General features: G+C 43.7%; 2 non-coding genes across 2 annotated transcripts; one reads left to right on the top strand and one right to left on the bottom strand.

Moving 5' to 3' along the window:
• The first annotated feature begins 272 nt into the window (after window positions 1-272).
• Window positions 273-380, top strand: LOC112582368. The gene has a single exon (XR_003106907.1). It is a non-coding gene; the product is annotated as a U6 spliceosomal RNA (small nuclear RNA).
• Window positions 381-11,858: 11,478 nt separating this feature from the next.
• LOC112582371 lies at window positions 11,859-11,966 on the bottom strand. The gene has a single exon (XR_003106910.1). It is a non-coding gene; the product is annotated as a U6 spliceosomal RNA (small nuclear RNA).
• Between the last annotated feature and the right edge of the window lie 7,459 nt (window positions 11,967-19,425).

Consider the following 19,425-nt stretch of genomic DNA (forward strand, 5'->3'; position numbering starts at 1 on the left):
GCGATTACAGCAGTTGATGGCAGATAAGTCGAAGCCTCAGCTGACCTTGCCAATCTCAGGAGGTTGTGTGCTGCTACCATGCACTCGTCACAGGGGCAGAATCTCCTATACGCAGAAGTGCTAACTTACACAAAGTGACAAGTCTCAATGTGTCATATCTGAAAATTAAAAAAGCTTATCTTTTAGGAGATGAAGTAGGTATTTGTCCTCATTGTGCTTTCAGATGCCCCGTTATAACCAAGATGATTTTGCACAATCAAAAGAATGTTACAGTGCTAGAAGCTTCAATAGCACATATACTAAAACTCGAATGATACAGAGATTAGCATGGCCCCTGCGCAAGGATGACACACAAATTCGGAGAAGCGTTCCATATTTTTTTACAATTTTGAGCATTAATATAATAATATTATGAATACGATTCACAGAAAATTTTTAAAGTTTACTGAAAGAAAACAAGATTACATCCAACTTGCAACTATTTATTTGCCTTCTTGACTGCTTTGCTATGCTATGCTAAGTCACTTCAGTCGTGTCCGACTCTGCGACCCATAGACGGCAGCCCACCAGGCTCCCCCGTCCCTGGGATTCTCCAGGCAAGAACACTGGAGTGGGTTGCCATTTCCTTCTCCAATGCATGAAAGTGAAAAGTGAAAGTGAAGTCGCTCAGTCATGTCCGACTCTTAGTGACCCCATGGACTGCAGCCTACCAGGCTCCTCCGTCCACGGGATTTTCCAGGCAAAAGTACTGGAGTGGGGTGCCATTGCCTTAGGACTCTGCATGTGCTTCTATAGTGTGAATTATTTGGTAGGTTGCTCTTTCTGGTAGACTTTCCCACCATTTTAAAGTAAAGATACACATCTTTCAACCCTGAAATTAGGTGCATTAATTTTAACAAATTATTTTTGAGTTTTAAAAAAAATGTAGAAATTTTGATATAGTTAATATAATCAATTAGTTGCATTGGGAGAAGACAATTTTAATGAATGATTAGTTTATGAAAGTATCCAAGTATGTTGATAAGAAGAAAATAAAATTACAAAATGCATGTTACAGTGCCCCCAAAGATGCTTGGAAAACTAGTAAGTCATGGCAGATGACATGTATATTCATGAAGCTTTAATTTCATGCAGTTATGCATTTCTCACAAATCACTTGGGTTATGTGATCCTCACACTGAGGGATTTGCTTAGATAAAGCCATTTATGATTTCAGTTGTTAAACTACAATATTTTATAGCATTTATTCAGTCCATCCTGATTTCTTTAAGGTTTAACTGTTACCGTTTTCCCTGAAAACTAAAAATTCTCTTCTGGTATAGAGGACCCTGTCAGCTCCTGTTGTTAGAATTGCAACTGCCCTGAGATGGTCTTGAGTTTTAAGAACACATTTTACTTTCACTGTAGACTTCTCAAATTCAGTAACGTGTCCTTCATTATAAAAGATCACTGCAACCCAGTCACCACCTTCGTGGGGGGTTGGGGGTCGCTTCACTCAGCTTGTAGGATCTTAGTCCCCCAGCAGAGATTGAACACGCTCTCTCGGAAATGAAAGCATGGAACCCTAACCACCAGAGAATTTCCTCCACACGGTCCTGTACTCTAAATCTTTTGTAGGATTTTCCCCTCATCCAGTCGTGATGATATATATTGACCCATCTTGTTCTTTTCTGATAACCATGATGAGTAATGACTATATTTTTGCAGGCTAAAGCTAAAACGCAACAAGACTAACCAGCCCCTCTAAGAATGAAGCCTGTTCTCAATAACGCTTTGCGGAGGGGCTGGGGTGGACGGCAGGCTAATATAGTGCGTCCGGGTGTGCTCAGTCGTGTCCCACTCTTTGCGACCCCATATAGACATTGGATCAATTCATAATAATGGAGGGTTTTGGTGACTACGCCTCAAGTATCCACGTGATAATCACAATAATAGTCATTAAGACCATAATATTCTCCACCATTACTGCACTCCAGCAATGCAAAAATCCAGATACAGCAAAATGGCCACATCACTGGACAGTTTTCACTCTGTCATGGCGACTTCCTGCAGAGTATAAATGTGATGTGAGGACTGAGCTGAATCCTATGCCTCTGCCAAATGAGTGTGGCACGAAAATACTATGTTAAGGCCGCTGTGTGCTTCGTTACTCAGATTAACAGAAGACATGCTTATGAAATTAAAGCATGAAAATAGACACTATCCAGAATCTAGACAGCACACAAAAGTAACTGCATAACAAGGACACGGGACGGATTCCGGTCCAAATATTACCATGCTGTTATAAACGGGCTAAACCAGTGAGTTGCTTAGCAGAGAACAGTGACTCTGCACTCTAGAACCACTCAAGAGCTTTAAAAATGCTGATGCCCAATCCCCACACACAGAGAGAAAATTTTAATTGGCCTAGGGTGGAGTCCTGGGCATAGGATTTTTAGAAACTGTCCGACTCCTTTGGTGGACCGCCATGATTGTGAAGCACTGGGCCCTGAACAAAGAGGCCCCAGGGAGAGTCAGACTTCTTTGGGCAAGATATTCCAGTAGGGGGCGCTCAGCGGATTCCATGTTTCTTAACGTCCATCTGTGTCCCAAGTGTTAACCGATTTTCAGAGAGGCCTTTCTAACATAGATACTACTCTGATTGTTTTCAAAGTTTTTAAAAATTTTCTAAAAGTAACGGGAATTCCCTGACGGTCCAGTGGTTGGAACTCCACTGCAGGGGCAGAGGATCAATCCCTGAACGGGGAACTAAGGTCTCCCAAATCCTATGCTATGGTATGCTATGCTATGCTAAGTCACTTCAGTCATGTCCAACTCTGTGCGACCCCATAGACGGCAGCCCACCAGGCTCCCCCGTCCCTGGGATTCTCCAGGCAAGAACACTGGAGTGCGTTGCCATTTCCTTCTCCAGTGACTGAAAGTGAAAAGTGAAAGTGAAGTCGCTCAGTCGTGTCCGACCCTCAGCAACCCCATGGACTGCAGCCCACCAGGCTCCTCCATCCATGGGATTTTCCAGGCAGGAGTACTGGAGTGGGGTGCCATTGCCTTCTCCCAAATCCTATAGCGTGGCCATATAATAATAATAATAAAATCTACAGTATCTTCGGATTTCAGGTTGAATATGGCAGATTAAATATATCCATTTATCTCCACTCTGTCCACAAAACCCCACTAAATGACAGTAAAAGAATAAAAAGAAAAGATATGTTCTTAGGAGAGCAGGTAACAGCAGCCAAGTGGGGACAAGGACATTTTAATGCTTCAGAACCCTGAAAAGCTCAGGAATTCTAAGCTATCTCTGAAAGTTGAGGAAAAATTGATATCAGAGTGGGCATCTAGCCTGTCTGCTACATTTTAAACAAAACGAAGAAACAGCAGTATAAGCATATTATGAGTTATAGAAGCAAACAGATGAAACTGCTAAGGATGTAAAATGGTTGCTTCTGTGAAGTGGAATCTGGGATGGGAAAAAGCATTTCTGGGTTTTGCTCTTCTGAGAGCCCTGTGTCATTTGGCCTTTAAAATTAAATTCTGAAAGGAATCATCCTTCAATTAAAAAATAAATTTAAAAACAACACCAACAGAAAAAGATAATATTAAGTATATACAAAACTTACATTTTTTAAAAAAGCTGCTTTTGGAATGCATTTGGGAGTCAAAGTATGCAAATACTGTAGATAAGAATGTAAAATTGTAAAATCTTCCCAGGTGACAGGTGGGTAATATGGATCAAAATTTTCAATGTGTGGAACATTTAGTCTGGCATTTTCACTCTAGGAATTTGTCATGAGGAAGTAATTGGACAACCACTGCTTTGATTATAAAACAGAAAAATTGGAAACTATCTACATGCCCTACACCAGAATTTTGATTTGAACAAGTGATGGCTCCTCCAAACAGTGAAATTATATGCAAATACTTTAAACGATGGATTGCACACGTCTCAGACGGTCAAAAATTCTGAAAACACGAAGAGTTGCTGGGCATGTGAAACCGGGAAATGTTGATATAATGCCGTTGAGTGTGCACTGGCACACTGGAGAAAAAGCAAAAATTCGCATTACATAAATGAAAAATATACACTTTGATCAGCAATTCTCATAGGGAGTCTAAAATGACTCCCATGAACTATAGAGTGCATGGAATTCTCCAAGCCAGAATACTGGAATGGGTAGCTATTCTCTTCAGGAGATCTTTGCGACCCAAGACTCGAACACAGGTCTCCTGCATGGAAGGTCGCTGTTTCACCAGCTGAGCTACCAGGGAAGCCTGAGGCCTTCTACGGATTTTTACAAATATTACATCCTGGGGTGGGAGGGGGGAGAAGTGAACGAACACAACTACTTATATAACTTTGCGACCCACCTCCCTTAAGTTTATGAGTAAAGAAAACGAAGCTATATGAATAATGCAACTATGAAACTTGACTAAAAAAAAAAAACCCGTGGCTCACATAGTAAACAATTGGCCTGCATTGCAGGAGACCCGGGTTCGATCCCTGGGGTGGCAAGATCCCAGAAAAGGGGAAGGCTAACCACTCCACTACACTAGCTGGAAAATTCCACGGACGGCATAGTACATGGGGTCGCAAATAAAGTCGTACACGACTAACTGACTTCCACGACCAAACCCGACATGATAAACGCAGAAAACTTCAAAGTCTGAAATAGTTGGCCGAAACCGGTTCTTTTCCAAGTTCTACTTTTTGACACCAAAATATTGGTCTTGTTTAGTCTTACAAGACCTCCAAAAATTGGATGGGTGAGATAAAATTCCCTTCCTTGGTTCTACTTGGCTTAGTCTGCACGGTGGTACCGGAGACTAAGCTCAAGCAGGACCAAGCAAGGGAGCATGGATACCGGACTGGGTCTCGGCACGGACGGTTGGGAGGAAGCGCACGCCTAACACACTGAGGATGAGAAAGAAAAAAGAAAACAGTCCCAGTGAAGAGGTTGTAGCAGATCTTTTCACGTTAATGGACGAAGCCTCATTCTTCGAAATACTATGTTTAAAGGAAATCTACGATAAATTCAAATAATAAATTGAACATATTGGGTGCGGTGCGTGTTCGTTATGCAAATGAACGCTGAGGCCCCGCCCCCGAGATTCACGCCTCTCCCCATACCCGCTCCCGTGAAGCCAGCTTCCAGTCCGTTGATCCCAGGCCCCTGACTCCATGTTTTCTCCTCCTCGACACTCTGGGGCTGATTTCTTTTGAATAAGGCTTTTCTTGATGGCTTAAGATAATGATTATATGGGTGCTGCATCTGGCAGAGAAGGTTCACTATAATGTCGAATGAAATAAAGTGCCGAACCTACTCAGTCGTGCTCAAACTATTTGCGACCCCATGGACTGTAGCCCTCCAGGCTCCTCTGTCCGTGGACTTCTCCAGGCAAGAATACTGCAGTGGGTTGCCATTCCCATCTTCAGGAGAAGCTTCTCCAAGATGGAGTCTGGATCTCCCCCTTTGTAAGCGGACTCTTTACCGTGACTCTAATCAGTATTTGGAGAGGTAATGGCACCCCATTCCAGTGTTCTTGCCTGGAGAATCCCAGGGACGGGGCATCCTGGTGGGCGGCCGTCTATGGGTTCCCACAGAGTTGGACACGACTGAAGTGACTCAGCAGCAGCAATCAATATGAAAAAAAAAAGAAAGCAAGAAATATGACTGCCAAAATAGGAGGGCCAGGTTCCATCCCAGGGTCGGGAAAACTGTCTGCTTCATTTGCTCAGTTCTGTCCGACTGGCTTTTCTGCTGCTGCTGCTGCTAAGTCGCTTCAGTCGTGTCCGACTCTGTGCGACCCCATAGACGGAAGCCCACCAGGATGCCCTGTCCCTGGGATTCTCCAGGCAAGAGCACTGGAGTGGGTTGCCATTTCCTTCTCCAATGCATGAAAGTGAAAAGTGAAAAGGAAGTCGCTCAGTCGTTTCCGACTCTTAGCGACCCCATGGACTACAGCCTACCAGGCTCCTCCATCCATGGGATTTTCCAGGCAAGAGTACTGGAGTGGGGTGCCATTGCCTTCTCCGACCGGCTTTCCTAACCGTCCCTAACTTCCGGAGCATGGGCAAACTCATGTCCACCGAGTCGGTGATGCTATCTAATCGTTTTTCCCAATGTCGTCCCTTTCTCCTCCTGTCTTGGATCTTTCCCGGCACTAGAAAAATCTCCTGGAAAACCCACTCACGATTATGAGAACCAAAGGCCAATCAATCTTACTGACCAATCAACCTGACCTGACCCTGAGAAATCTGTATGCAGGTCAATAAGCAACAGAACTGTACATTGAAAACCAGGCTGGTTCCAAATCGGGAAAGGAGAATGTCAAGTCTGCATATTGTCACCCTGCTTATTTAACTTATATGCAGAGTATATCATGTGAAATGTCACGCTGGATGAAGCACAAGCTGGAATGAAGATTTCTGGGAGAAACATCAATAACCTCAGACATGCAGGATAACACCACCCTTATGGCAGAAAGCAAAGAACTAAAGAGCCTCTTGATGAAAGCGAAAGAGGAGATGAAAGGGACATTGACTCATTATATAGCACCCACTGTCTCGGTGGTCATGTGTTTGAACAAGCCCCAGGAGAACTGTTTGGAGACGACTGAGCAAAGGAACTGGACAATTTCTATGACCCAGGGATAGAACTGGCTCCTCCTATATTGGTAGACAAATTTTGTTTTAAATTACTGATTAGAGTCACCCTGGTGGCTTAGAGAGTGAAGAGTCCGCTTACAATATGGGAGACCCAGGTGCACTCCTTGGGAAGAATCTCCTGGACAAGCTACCCACTTGGGTATGGCTACCAGGGAATGGCTACCCACTGCAGTATTCTTGCCTGGAGAAGTCCACGGACAGAGGAGCCTGGAGGGCTACAGTCCATGGGGTCGCAAATAGTTTGAGCACGACTGAGTAGGTTCGGCACTTTATTTCATTCGACATTATAGTGAACCTTCTCTGCCAGATGCAGCACCCATATAATCATTATCTTAAGCCATCAAGAAAAGCCTTATTCAAAAGAAATCAGCCCCAGAGTGTCGAGGAGGAGAAAACATGGAGTCAGGGGCCTGGGATCAACGGACTGGAAGCTGGCTTCACGGGAGCGGGTATGGGGAGAGGCGTGAATCTCGGGGGCGGGGCCTCAGCGTTCATTTGCATAACGAACACGCACCGCACCCAATATGTTCAATTTATTATTTGAATTTATCGTAGATTTCCTTTAAACATAGTATTTCGAAGAATGAGGCTTCGTCCATTAACGTGAAAAGATCTGCTACAACCTCTTCACTGGGACTGTTTTCTTTTTTCTTTCTCATCCTCAGTGTGTTAGGCGTGCGCTTCCTCCCAACCGTCCGTGCCGAGACCCAGTCCGGTATCCATGCTCCCTTGCTTGGTCCTGCTTGAGCTTAGTCTCCGGTACCACCGTGCAGACTAAGCCAAGTAGAACCAAGGAAGGGAATTTTATCTCACCCATCCAATTTTTGGAGGTCTTGTAAGACTAAACAAGACCAATATTTTGGTGTCAAAAAGTAGAACTTGGAAAAGAACCGGTTTCGGCCAACTATTTCAGACTTTGAAGTTTTCTGCGTTTATCATGTCGGGTTTGGTCGTGGAAGTCAGTTAGTCGTGTACGACTTTATTTGCGACCCCATGTACTATGCCGTCCGTGGAATTTTCCAGCTAGTGTAGTGGAGTGGTTAGCCTTCCCCTTTTCTGGGATCTTGCCACCCCAGGGATCGAACCCGGGTCTCCTGCAATGCAGGCCAATTGTTTACTATGTGAGCCACGGGTTTTTTTTTTTTAGTCAAGTTTCATAGTTGCATTATTCATATAGCTTCGTTTTCTTTACTCATAAACTTAAGGGAGGTGGGTCGCAAAGTTATATAAGTAGTTGTGTTCGTTCACTTCTCCCCCCTCCCACCCCAGGATGTAATATTTGTAAAAATCCGTAGAAGGCCTCAGGCTTCCCTGGTAGCTCAGCTGGTGAAACAGCGACCTTCCATGCAGGAGACCTGTGTTCGAGTCTTGGGTCGCAAAGATCTCCTGAAGAGAATAGCTACCCATTCCAGTATTCTGGCTTGGAGAATTCCATGCACTCTATAGTTCATGGGAGTCATTTTAGACTCCCTATGAGAATTGCTGATCAAAGTGTATATTTTTCATTTATGTAATGCGAATTTTTGCTTTTTCTCCAGTGTGCCAGTGCACACTCAACGGCATTATATCAACATTTCCCGGTTTCACATGCCCAGCAACTCTTCGTGTTTTCAGAATTTTTGACCGTCTGAGACGTGTGCAATCCATCGTTTAAAGTATTTGCATATAATTTCACTGTTTGGAGGAGCCATCACTTGTTCAAATCAAAATTCTGGTGTAGGGCATGTAGATAGTTTCCAATTTTTCTGTTTTATAATCAAAGCAGTGGTTGTCCAATTACTTCCTCATGACAAATTCCTAGAGTGAAAATGCCAGACTAAATGTTCCACACATTGAAAATTTTGATCCATATTACCCACCTGTCACCTGGGAAGATTTTACAATTTTACATTCTTATCTACAGTATTTGCATACTTTGACTCCCAAATGCATTCCAAAAGCAGCTTTTTTAAAAAATGTAAGTTTTGTATATACTTAATATTATCTTTTTCTGTTGGTGTTGTTTTTAAATTTATTTTTTAATTGAAGGATGATTCCTTTCAGAATTTAATTTTAAAGGCCAAATGACACAGGGCTCTCAGAAGAGCAAAACCCAGAAATGCTTTTTCCCATCCCAGATTCCACTTCACAGAAGCAACCATTTTACATCCTTAGCAGTTTCATCTGTTTGCTTCTATAACTCATAATATGCTTATACTGCTGTTTCTTCGTTTTGTTTAAAATGTAGCAGACAGGCTAGATGCCCACTCTGATATCAATTTTTCCTCAACTTTCAGAGATAGCTTAGAATTCCTGAGCTTTTCAGGGTTCTGAAGCATTAAAATGTCCTTGTCCCCACTTGGCTGCTGTTACCTGCTCTCCTAAGAACATATCTTTTCTTTTTATTCTTTTACTGTCATTTAGTGGGGTTTTGTGGACAGAGTGGAGATAAATGGATATATTTAATCTGCCATATTCAACCTGAAATCCGAAGATACTGTAGATTTTATTATTATTATTATATGGCCACGCTATAGGATTTGGGAGAAGGCAATGGCACCCCACTCCAGTACTCCTGCCTGGAAAATCCCATGGATGGAGGAGCCTGGTGGGCTGCAGTCCATGGGGTTGCTGAGGGTCGGACACGACTGAGCGACTTCACTTTCACTTTTCACTTTCAGTCACTGGAGAAGGAAATGGCAACGCACTCCAGTGTTCTTGCCTGGAGAATCCCAGGGACGGGGGAGCCTGGTGGGCTGCCGTCTATGGGGTCGCACAGAGTTGGACATGACTGAAGTGACTTAGCATAGCATAGCATACCATAGCATAGGATTTGGGAGACCTTAGTTCCCCGTTCAGGGATTGATCCTCTGCCCCTGCAGTGGAGTTCCAACCACTGGACCGTCAGGGAATTCCCGTTACTTTTAGAAAATTTTTAAAAACTTTGAAAACAATCAGAGTAGTATCTATGTTAGAAAGGCCTCTCTGAAAATCGGTTAACACTTGGGACACAGATGGACGTTAAGAAACATGGAATCCGCTGAGCGCCCCCTACTGGAATATCTTGCCCAAAGAAGTCTGACTCTCCCTGGGGCCTCTTTGTTCAGGGCCCAGTGCTTCACAATCATGGCGGTCCACCAAAGGAGTCGGACAGTTTCTAAAAATCCTATGCCCAGGACTCCACCCTAGGCCAATTAAAATTTTCTCTCTGTGTGTGGGGATTGGGCATCAGCATTTTTAAAGCTCTTGAGTGGTTCTAGAGTGCAGAGTCACTGTTCTCTGCTAAGCAACTCACTGGTTTAGCCCGTTTATAACAGCATGGTAATATTTGGACCGGAATCCGTCCCGTGTCCTTGTTATGCAGTTACTTTTGTGTGCTGTCTAGATTCTGGATAGTGTCTATTTTCATGCTTTAATTTCATAAGCATGTCTTCTGTTAATCTGAGTAACGAAGCACACAGCGGCCTTAACATAGTATTTTCGTGCCACACTCATTTGGCAGAGGCATAGGATTCAGCTCAGTCCTCACATCACATTTATACTCTGCAGGAAGTCGCCATGACAGAGTGAAAACTGTCCAGTGATGTGGCCATTTTGCTGTATCTGGATTTTTGCATTGCTGGAGTGCAGTAATGGTGGAGAATATTATGGTCTTAATGACTATTATTGTGATTATCACGTGGATACTTGAGGCGTAGTCACCAAAACCCTCCATTATTATGAATTGATCCAATGTCTATATGGGGTCGCAAAGAGTGGGACACGACTGAGCACACCCGGACGCACTATATTAGCCTGCCGTCCACCCCAGCCCCTCCGCAAAGCGTTATTGAGAACAGGCTTCATTCTTAGAGGGGCTGGTTAGTCTTGTTGCGTTTTAGCTTTAGCCTGCAAAAATATAGTCATTACTCATCATGGTTATCAGAAAAGAACAAGATGGGTCAATATATATCATCACGACTGGATGAGGGGAAAATCCTACAAAAGATTTAGAGTACAGGACCGTGTGGAGGAAATTCTCTGGTGGTTAGGGTTCCATGCTTTCATTTCCGAGAGAGCGTGTTCAATCTCTGCTGGGGGACTAAGATCCTACAAGCTGAGTGAAGCGACCCCCAACCCCCCACGAAGGTGGTGACTGGGTTGCAGTGATCTTTTATAATGAAGGACACGTTACTGAATTTGAGAAGTCTACAGTGAAAGTAAAATGTGTTCTTAAAACTCAAGACCATCTCAGGGCAGTTGCAATTCTAACAACAGGAGCTGACAGGGTCCTCTATACCAGAAGAGAATTTTTAGTTTTCAGGGAAAACGGTAACAGTTAAACCTTAAAGAAATCAGGATGGACTGAATAAATGCTATAAAATATTGTAGTTTAACAACTGAAATCATAAATGGCTTTATCTAAGCAAATCCCTCAGTGTGAGGATCACATAACCCAAGTGATTTGTGAGAAATGCATAACTGCATGAAATTAAAGCTTCATGAATATACATGTCATCTGCCATGACTTACTAGTTTTCCAAGCATCTTTGGGGGCACTGTAACATGCATTTTGTAATTTTATTTTCTTCTTATCAACATACTTGGATACTTTCATAAACTAATCATTCATTAAAATTGTCTTCTCCCAATGCAACTAATTGATTATATTAACTATATCAAAATTTCTACATTTTTTTTAAAACTCAAAAATAATTTGTTAAAATTAATGCACCTAATTTCAGGGTTGAAAGATGTGTATCTTTACTTTAAAATGGTGGGAAAGTCTACCAGAAAGAGCAACCTACCAAATAATTCACACTATAGAAGCACATGCAGAGTCCTAAGGCAATGGCACCCCACTCCAGTACTTTTGCCTGGAAAATCCCGTGGACGGAGGAGCCTGGTAGGCTGCAGTCCATGGGGTCACTAAGAGTCGGACATGACTGAGCGACTTCACTTTCACTTTTCACTTTCATGCATTGGAGAAGGAAATGGCAACCCACTCCAGTGTTCTTGCCTGGAGAATCCCAGGGACGGGGGAGCCTGGTGGGCTGCCGTCTATGGGTCGCAGAGTCGGACACGACTGAAGTGACTTAGCATAGCATAGCAAAGCAGTCAAGAAGGCAAATAAATAGTTGCAAGTTGGATGTAATCTTGTTTTCTTTCAGTAAACTTTAAAAATTTTCTGTGAATCGTATTCATAATATTATTATATTAATGCTCAAAATTGTAAAAAAATATGGAACGCTTCTCCGAATTTGTGTGTCATCCTTGCGCAGGGGCCATGCTAATCTCTGTATCATTCGAGTTTTAGTATATGTGCTATTGAAGCTTCTAGCACTGTAACATTCTTTTGATTGTGCAAAATCATCTTGGTTATAACGGGGCATCTGAAAGCACAATGAGGACAAATACCTACTTCATCTCCTAAAAGATAAGCTTTTTTAATTTTCAGATATGACACATTGAGACTTGTCACTTTGTGTAAGTTAGCACTTCTGCGTATAGGAGATTCTGCCCCTGTGACGAGTGCATGGTAGCAGCACACAACCTCCTGAGATTGGCAAGGTCAGCTGAGGCTTCGACTTATCTGCCATCAACTGCTGTAATCGCAAAATACATGGATATTGTTAATTCTTGTGTGATATTGACTCTATGCACCTAAAATAGGCTTTCAAGACAGTATGGTTTGATGCTCTATTTACCTTTTAAATGATTTTTGTTATTTAGGTTTATTTGCATAAACACATCATCCAGCCTTCAGGGTGGGCACATCAGCCCTGAGATGCCATTCCCTGGTAGCCATACCCAAGTGGGTAGCTTGTCCAGGAGATTCTTCCCAAGGAGTGCACCTGGGTCTCCCATATTGTAAGCGGACTCTTCACTCTCTAAGCCACCAGGGTGACTCTAATCAGTAATTTAAAACAAAATTTGCCTACCAATATAGGAGGAGCCAGTTCCATCCCTGGGTCATAGAAATTGTCCAGTTCCTTTGCTCAGTCGTCTCCAAACAGTTCTCCTGGGGCTTGTTCAAACACATGACCACCGAGACAGTGGGTGCTATATAATGAGTCAATGTCCCTTTCATCTCCTCTTTCGCTTTCATCAAGAGGCTCTTTAGTTCTTTGCTTTCTGCCATAAGGGTGGTGTTATCCTGCATGTCTGAGGTTATTGATGTTTCTCCCAGAAATCTTCATTCCAGCTTGTGCTTCATCCAGCGTGACATTTCACATGATATACTCTGCATATAAGTTAAATAAGCAGGGTGACAATATGCAGACTTGACATTCTCCTTTCCCGATTTGGAACCAGCCTGGTTTTCAATGTACAGTTCTGTTGCTTATTGACCTGCATACAGATTTCTCAGGGTCAGGTCAGGTTGATTGGTCAGTAAGATTGATTGGCCTTTGGTTCTCATAATCGTGAGTGGGTTTTCCAGGAGATTTTTCTAGTGCCGGGAAAGATCCAAGACAGGAGGAGAAAGGGACGACATTGGGAAAAACGATTAGATAGCATCACCGACTCGGTGGACATGAGTTTGCCCATGCTCCGGAAGTTAGGGACGGTTAGGAAAGCCGGTCGGAGAAGGCAATGGCACCCCACTCCAGTACTCTTGCCTAGAAAATCCCATGGATGGAGGAGCCTGGTAGGCTGTAGTCCATGGGGTCGCTAAGAGTCGGACACGACTGAGCGACTTCCTTTTCACTTTTCACTTTCATGCATTGGAGAAGGAAATGGCAACCCACTCCAGTGCTCTTGCCTGGAGAATCCCAGGGACGGGGCATCCTGGTGGGCTTCCGTCTATGGGGTCGCACAGAGTCGGACACGACTGAAGCGACTTAGCAGCAGCAGCAGCAGAAAAGCCAGTCGGACAGAACTGAGCAAATGAAGTGGACAGTTCACGACCCTGGGATGGAACCTGGCCCTCCTATTTTGGCAGTCATATTTCTTTCTTTCTTTTCTTTTAATATTGATTGCTGCTGCTGAGTCACTTCAGTCGTGTCGGACTCTGTGCGAACCCATAGACGGCCGCCCACCAGGATGCCCCGTCCCTGGGATTCTCCAGGCAAGAACACAGGAGTGGGTTGCCATCTCCTTCTCCAATGCATGAAAGTGAAAAGTGAAAGTGAAATCGCTGAGTCGTGTCCGACCCGCAGCAACCCCATGGACTGCAGCCTTCCGGGCTCCTCCATCCATTGGATTTTCCAGGCAAGAGTACTGGAGTGGGGTGCCATTGCCTCTCCAAATACTGATTAGCGTCACGGTAAAGAGTCCGCTTACAAAGCGGGAGACCCAGATTCCATCTTGGGGAAGCTTCTCCTGAAGATGGGAATGGCTACCCACTGCAGTATTCTTGCCTGGAGAAGTCCATGGACAGAGGAGCCTGGAGGGTTACACTCCATGGGGTCGCAAATAGTTTGAGCACGACTGAGTAGGTTCGGCACTTTATTTCATTCGACATTATAGTGAACCTTCTCTGTCAAATGCAGCACCCATATAATCATTATCTTAAGCCATCAAGAAAAGCCTTATTCAAAAGAAATCAGCCCCAGAGTGTCGAGGAGGAGAAAACATGGAGTCAGGGGCCTGGGAACAACGGACTGGAAGCTGGCTTCAGGGGAGCGGGTATGGGGAGAGGCGTGAATCTCGGGGGCGGGGCCTCAGCGTTCATTTGCATAACGAACACGCACCGCACGCAATATGTTCAATTTATTATTTGAATTTATCGTAGATTTCCTTTAAACATAGTATTTCGAAGAATGAGGCTTCGTCCATTAACGTGAAAAGATCTGCTGCAACCTCTTCACTGGGACTGTTTTCTTTTTTCTTTCTCATCCTCAGTGTGTTAGGCGTGCGCTTCCTCCCAACCGTCCGTGCCGAGACCCAGTCCGGTATCCATGCTCCCTTGCTTGGTCCTGCTTGAGCTTAGTCTCCGGTACCACCGTGCAGACTAAGCCAAGTAGAACCAAGGAAGGGAATTTTATCTCACCCATCCAATTTTTGGAGGTCTTGTAAGACTAAACAAGACCAATATTTTGGTGTCAAAAAGTAGAACTTGGAAAAGAACCGGTTTCGGCCAACTATTTCAGACTTTGAAGTTTTCTGCGTTTATCATGTCGGGTTTGGTCGTGGAAGTCAGTTAGTCGTGTACGACTTTATTTGCGACCCCATGTACTATGCCGTCCGTGGAATTTTCCAGCTAGTATAGTGGAGTGGTTAGCCTTCCCCTTTTCTGGGATCTTGCCAACCCAGAGATCGAACCCGGGTCTCCTGCAATGCAGGCCAAATGTTTACCAGGTGAGCCACGGGTTTGTTTGTTTGTTTGTTTGTTTGTTTGTTTGTTTGTTTTTAATCCTAGAAAGCAATGGCACCCCACTCCAGTACTCTTGTCTGGAAAATTCTATGGATGGAGCAGCCTGGTAGGCTGCAGTCCATGGGGTCGCTAGGAGTTGGACACGACTGAGCGACTTCACTTTCACTTTTCACTTTCATGCATTGGAGAAGGAAATGGCACCCCACTCCAGTGTTCTTGCCTGGAGAATCCCAGAGACGGGGGAGCCTGGTGGGCCGCCGTCTGTGCGGTCGCACAGAGTCAGACACGACTGAAGCGACTTAGCAGCAGTTCACAGCTGATTACTACTGGGTTTAGTGGTAGTCAACTTTCATGGTTGCATTATTCATGTAGATTCGTTTTCTTTGTTCATAAACTTTGGGAGGTAGGTCGTAAACTTATGTAGGTAGGTGTGTTCGTTCACTTCTCCCCGCTCCCACCCCAGAATGTAATATTTGTAAAAGTCTGTAGAAGGTCTCAGGCTTCCCTGGAATACCGCTCAGCTGGTAAAACAGCAACCTTCCACACAGGAGACCTGGGTTCGAGTCCTGGGTCGCAAAGATCCCCTGGAGAAGAGAACTACCCATTCCAGTATTCTGGTCTGGAGACTTCCATGCTCTCTATAGGTTATGGTTGTCATTTTAGACTCCCTATGAGAATTGCTGATCAAAGTGTGTATTTAACTCTTCAGTTCAGTTCAGTTCAGTCGCTCAGTCGTGTCCGACTCTTTGCAACCCCATGAATTACAGCACGCCAGGCCTCCCTGTCCATCACCAACTCCCGGAGTTCACTCAAACTCACGTCCATCCAGTCAGTGATGCCATCCAGCCATCTCATCCTCTGTCGTCCCCTTGTCCTCCTGCCCCCAATCCCTCCCAGCATCAGGGTGTTTTCCAATGAATCGACTCTTTGCACGAGGTGGCCAAAGTATGGGGGTTTCAGCTTCAGCATCAGTCCTTCCAATGAATATTCAGGGCTGATCTCCTTTAGGATGGACTGGTCGGATCTCCTTGCAGTCCAAGGGACTCTCAAGAGTCTTCTCCAACACCACAGTTCAAAAGCATCATTATTCTTCGGCGCTCAGCTTTCTTCACAGTCCAACTCTCACATCCATACATGACCACTGGAAAAACCATAGCCTTGACTAGACGGACCTTTGTTGGCAAAGTAATATCTCTGCTTTTGAATATGCTATCTAGGCATAACTTTCCATCCAAGGAGTAAGTGTCTTTTAATTTCATGGCTGCAATCACCATCTGCAGTGATTTTGGAGCCCCCCAAAATAAAGTCTGACACCGTTTCCACTGTTTCCCCATCTATTTCCCATGAAGTGATGGGACCGGATGCCATGATCTTCGTTTTCTGAATGTTGAGCTTTAAGCCAACTTTTTCACTCTCCTCTTTCACTTTCATCAAGAGGCTTTTCAGTTCCTCTTCACTTTCTGCCATAAGGGTGGTGTCATCTACATATCTGAGGTTATTGATATTTCTCCCGGCAAACTTGATTCCAGCTTGTGCTTCTTCCAGCCCAGTGTTTCTCATGATGTACTCTGCAACGAAGTTAAATAAGCAGGGTGACAATATACAGCCTTGATGTACTCCTTTTCCTATTTGGAACCAGTCTGTTGTTCCATGTCCATCCTAACTGTTGCTTCCTTTCTCAAAAGGCAGGTCAGGTGGTCTGGTATTGCCATTTCTTGAAGAATTTTCCACAGTTTATTGTGATCCATACAGCCAAAGGCTTTGGCATAGTCAATAAAGCAGAAATAGATGTTTTTCTGGAACTCTCTTGTTTTTTCGATGATCCAGCGGATGTTGGCAATTTGATCTCTGGTTCCTCTGCCTTTTCTAAAACCAGCTTGAACATCAGGAAGTTCACGGTTCACGTATTGCTGAAGCCTGGCTTGGAGAATTTTGAGCATTACTTTACTAGCGTGTGAGATGAGTGCAATTGTGTGGTAGTTTGAGCATTCTTTGGCATTGCCTTTCTTTGGGATTGGAATGAAAACTGACCTTTTCCAGTCCTGTGGCCACTGCTGAGTTTTCCAAATCTGCTGGCATATTGAGGGCAGCACTTTCACAGCGTCATCTTTCAGGATTTGAAATAGCTCAACTGGAATTCCATCACCTCCACTAGCTTTGTTTGTAGGGATGCTTTCTAAGACCCACTTGACTTCACCTCCAGGATGTCTGGCTCTAGATGAGTGATCACACCATCATGATTTTCATTTATGTTTTGCCAATTTTTGCTCTTTCTCCAAAGACAGTGTACCAGTGCGCACTCAACAGCACTATATCAACATTTCACGGTTTCACATGACCAGCAACTCTTGGTGTTTTCAGGCTTTTAAAATTTTTGACCATCTGGGACGTGTGCAATCCATCACTTAAAGTATTTGCATTTAATTTCACTGTATGGAAGAGCCATCACTTGTTCAAATCAAAATTCTGGTGTTGGGCATGTAGATAGTTTCCAATTTTTCTGTTTTATAATCAAAGCAGTGGTTGTCCAATTACTTCCTCAAGACAAATTCCAAGAGTGAAAATGCCAGACTAAATGTTCCACACACTGAAATTTTAGATCCATATTGCCCACCTGTCACATAGAAAGATTTTACAATTTTAAATTCTTATCTACAGTATTTGCATACCTTTACTCCAAAATGCATTTCAAAAGCAGCTTTTTAAAAAATCTAAGTTTTGTATATACTTAATATTTTCATTTTTTTGTTTTTTTTTTTTTTTTTATTTTTTAATTGAAGTATAATTGCTCAGAATTTGATTTTAAAGGCCAAATGACACAAGGCTCTCAGAAGAGCAAAACTCAGAAATGCTTTTTCCCATCCCACTTCCCAGAAACAACCATTTTAAATCCTTAGCAGTTTCATCTCTTTGCTTCTATAACTCATAGTATGCTTATACTGCTGTTTCTTCGTTTTGTTTTAAACTGTAGCAGACAGGCTAGATACCCACTCTGATATCAATTTTTCCTAAACCTTCAGAGATAGCTTAGAATTCCTGAGCCTTTCCAAGGTTCTGAAGCATTAAAATGTCCTTGTCCCCACTTGGCTGCTGTTATCTGCTCTCCCATTTTGTCAGTAAGAACATATCTTTTCTTTTGATTCCTTTACTGTCATTTAGTGGGGTTTTGTGGACAGAGTGGAGATAAATGGATATATTTAATCTGCCATATTCAACCTGAAATCCGAAGATACTGTAGATTTTATTATCATTATTATTATTATTCGGCCGCGCTACAGGGTTTGGGAGACCTTAGTTCCCCGTTCAGGGATTGAGCCTCTGCCCCTGCAGTGGAGTTCCCAACCACTGGACCGTCAGGGAATTCCCGTTACTTTTAGAAAATTTTTAAAAACTTTGAAAACAATCAGAGTAGTATCTATGTTAGAAAGGCCTCTCTGAAAATCGGTTAACTCTTGGGACATGGATGGACGTCAAGAAACATGGAATCAGCTGAGCGCCCCCTACTGGAATATCTTGCCCAAAGAAGTCTGACTTTCCCTGGGGCCTCTTTGTTCAGGGCCCAGTGCTTCACAATCATGGCGGTCCACCAAAGGAGTCGGACAGTTTCTAAAAATCTTATGCCCAGGACTCCACCCTGGGCCAATTAAATTTTTCTCTCTGTGTGTGGGGATTGGGCATCAGCATTTTTAAAGCTCTTAAGTGGTTCTGGAGGGCAGAGTCACTGTTCTTGGCTAAATGGATATATTTAATCTGCAGCAAAATGGCCACATCACTGGACAGTTTTCACTCTGTCATGGCGACTTCCTGCAGAGTATAAAGTTGATGTGGAGTCCTGGTCAGAGAAAATTTTAATTGGCCCAGGGTGGAGTCCTGGGCATAGGATTTTTAGACTCTCCCCGACTCCTTTGGTGGACCACCACGAATGTGAAGCACTGGGCCCTGAACAAAGAGGCCCCAGGGAAAGTCAGACTTCTTTGGGCAAGATATTCCAGTAGGGGGCGCTCAGCTGATTCCATGTTTCTTAAGGTCCATCCGTGTCCCAAGTGTTACCGATTTTCAGAGAGGCCTTTCTAGCATAGATACTACTCTACTTGTTTTCAAAGTTTTAAAAAATTTTCTAAAAGTAACGGGAATTCCCTGACGGTGCAGTAGTTGGGACTCCACTGCAGGGGCAGAGGCTCAATCCCTGAACGGGGAACTAAGGTCTCCCAAACCCTGTAGCGCGGCCGAATAATAATAATAATGATAATAAAAATCTACAGTATCTTCGGATTTCAGGTTGAATATGGCAGATTAGATATATCCATTTATCTCCACTCTGTCCACAAAACCCCACTAAATGACAGTAAAGGAATCAAAAGAAAAGATGTGTTCCTATTGACTAAACAGGAGAACAGGTAACAGCAGCCAAGTGGGGACAAGGACACTTTAGCGCTTCAGAACCCTGGAAAGGCTCAGGAATTCTAAGCTATCTGTGAAGGTTGAG

Source organism: Bubalus bubalis, chromosome X, assembly GCF_019923935.1.
Source record: "Bubalus bubalis isolate 160015118507 breed Murrah chromosome X, NDDB_SH_1, whole genome shotgun sequence".
NCBI lineage: Eukaryota > Metazoa > Chordata > Mammalia > Artiodactyla > Bovidae > Bubalus > Bubalus bubalis.